This window comes from Aplysia californica, unplaced genomic scaffold (genome assembly GCF_000002075.1).
Source record: "Aplysia californica isolate F4 #8 unplaced genomic scaffold, AplCal3.0 scaffold00147, whole genome shotgun sequence".
Lineage (NCBI taxonomy): Eukaryota > Metazoa > Mollusca > Gastropoda > Aplysiida > Aplysiidae > Aplysia > Aplysia californica.
This window is the reverse complement of record NW_004797417.1, coordinates 159,345-161,989: the sequence shown is the minus strand read 5'-3', so window position 1 is coordinate 161,989 and position 2,645 is coordinate 159,345. Positions and strand designations below refer to the sequence as shown.

The window sequence follows — 2,645 nt, the reverse complement described above, 5'->3', positions numbered from 1 at the left end:
TCTCGGGTGTCTCTTAACATAGATAAAACATTAAGGTGTCAGATGACGCAGCATGTATTCAGCTCTAAAATGGTATGCTGTATGAGTGGATAGTGCAAGCCTATAACAGAAGGATCGTGTAATTACAATTTCAAGTTTCTTTTGGACGCCACTATAACATAATGAAGGAGGTACGGCATAGGTAAGAAAGGTGGGTTGAGGTATGGGGTGTGGTGAGATAAGAATCGTCACGCCGGCCGAGAGACAAGAAGGGCATAGTGGTCGGCAGCGAGTAGCAGTGAGAGAGTGAGTGAGTACCCTCCCCCTTGGAGACACACGCGACTTCTGACGGACCGCGGGAGTGAGTGAGTGAGTGAGTGAGTGGTGAATGAGCGTGTCTGCCAGCAGCTCACAGACTTTTCCGCGTGGGAGTGAGTATCGAGAACTCCGTCCCCATCATCAAAACCATCCACCCCCTATCATCATTTATTCTGTGACTTAGCCCTTAGCGCGTGCGTGCATGCACACGTCTTTGTGTGCCCATGTGCCCTCGTGTGTGCGTTAGCCTCTAGAGAGGGGAGGGGTCGACAGTCTTTGCGTTAGTGCGCCCCCCACACCGAGCCGTGGGAGGGAGAGAGGTAACGGAGGACGAGTAGGAGGAGGAGGGAGGAAAGGGGTACACAGCACGGATAAAAGGGGGCGTGAGAGCTATAGCATCCGGCTCTTGCCTTCAAATTCCTTGACAGTCCGACCCAGAACTTATAAGGTGTGTGTGTGTCTGTCCTGCAACCATCAGCACCCAAGCGTCAAGGTGGGGCTCAACATCATTAAGTTAACATTCGTCTATCTCAAACAGTGACAGACACTACCTATCTACCACGCACGTGGCGGCGCTGTCGTAAAGAAGCTGTTCGTAATAATCAAAACAGAGAAATAATCTGCTGACATGTTATAACGACGTTTGTTCTATCGTGTAACGGATCGCTCTGAGGCAGAGGACAGAAATTGTTAGATTTCTTCCTCTGGAAATACATGAACATCATTAGGTTTCTTTTCTCTGTGTTTTAAAATTGACTGTTTGTCACTCTAAGCTGTTGCTTAGTGCAATAATAGTTTACTAATGTGTTGTAGAGTTCCAACCGAAAACAGATTGAGGAAAAGTTGAAAAGTTACAAGAGCTTTTTGAGGGGGGTTTGTAAAAGCTGATGGTTAATTCGTCATTTTTCTTAGGCAATAAGAACTATTTCTAATTTTTTTATACAGAAACATCACAACCAAAGGGACAACGCAGCTATGAAGATCTGAACTTGTGGACCTTACGAGAGTGAATTTGTTCTTAAGACATTCCGAGACACCAAGAATAACCGTCAAAGGAAGTACCCGAACCATCTGCAGTCTTGATGAGAACTGCGACACCGAAGGTCATACATTCTATGCACGGAATTAGCAACAACCTCTGAGCAATTCGACTTGACAGGATTTTGATACGTCGTGTAGAGTCAATGGTACAACGTGTCAGCAGTTGCAAGAGTGAGTCGTACAAAGTGTTATTCGTAGAAAGTCTCAAAAGTAGAAAGGGTCAGTCGTAGAAAGTATTAGAAGCAGAGAGAGACAGTTGCAGAAAGAGTGGACCTCAGAAAGTGTGAGCTTATGAAAAGAAAGTAGGTTGATAAAAAAATTAACGGTGGAAAACGCAGTCAGCGAAAGAACTAGCTCTTAAGAGCCAACTGGAGACAGAATAAGCCAGTGCAAGAAACAGTTGATACAAGTGTAGTAAGCCATTGAAAGAACCATCTGAGTTAACGGACCTCTAAACTGTAAGGATTCTGACCTGTATTCCCGAAGACGTCTCAACTGACAGTTGCGCTCACATCATAAGGACGCTCAGGTAAACGAAACATATTATGCTTAATAATACTATTTTTATCGTGTTATAAGCATCATATCCACTTCTCACGGAATTACGTCATTCTGATTAAATAATGTCGTTTCTAAAGTGAGGCGACTATTCTGATCATTTCATTTTTCCATAATAGTACTTGAATATGAGACACTCTCTGTCTGTCTGTCTGTCTGTCTGTCTGTCTGTCTGTCTGTCTGTCTGTCTGTCTGTCTGTCTGTCTGTCTGTCTGAAGATGTCATTCAGTAACCCTGCTTATACGCCTCTCTCAAATCACCGGTGTCTCTGATGTAGCGGTTAAGCATTTAGCTGTCACTCGCAGGAGACCCGAGTTTAGTGACTGTTGAATGATCTAAAATTTGTCAACGGGCACGGAAAAACACCTAGATGAAATACAAAGATAATGTTGAAAAATGCGAAGTAAGAATTCAGGTATTTGTGGCTTTAAGTAGTTTTCATAAGAGAGCACCTTGAAAAAGTCAACTGCTAAATAAATTCAGTTTTTGCAGTAACTAAAGCATTTTAGCCAATGGAAGTTGTTCCTAGGCGTGTCCACCCACTCACAAAACAACAGGACATTCTTGCGCCAGGGACACACTTTAAAGAATGTTCTGGGGGTTCGAAAGTATTAGAAACATGAAGTACGGAGAAAACTGATATTGTTTAACGTTTTCATACGAATTTTACGTCACTTGCAACACTAATAGGGTACATAAGTGTCGAGTATAAAAGTGTTACTAGAGAAATGTACAAAGAAAGGAAGAAG

The 2,645-nt window shown here is 43.2% G+C and overlaps 1 long non-coding RNA gene across 1 annotated transcript; it reads left to right on the top strand.

The window, feature by feature from the left end:
• The first annotated feature begins 242 nt into the window (after window positions 1-242).
• LOC118477591 lies at window positions 243-1,636 on the top strand. Its single transcript, XR_004858481.1, has 2 exons — window positions 243-790; window positions 1,243-1,636. It is a non-coding gene; the product is annotated as an uncharacterized LOC118477591 (long non-coding RNA).
• Window positions 1,637-2,645: the final 1,009 nt, after the last annotated feature.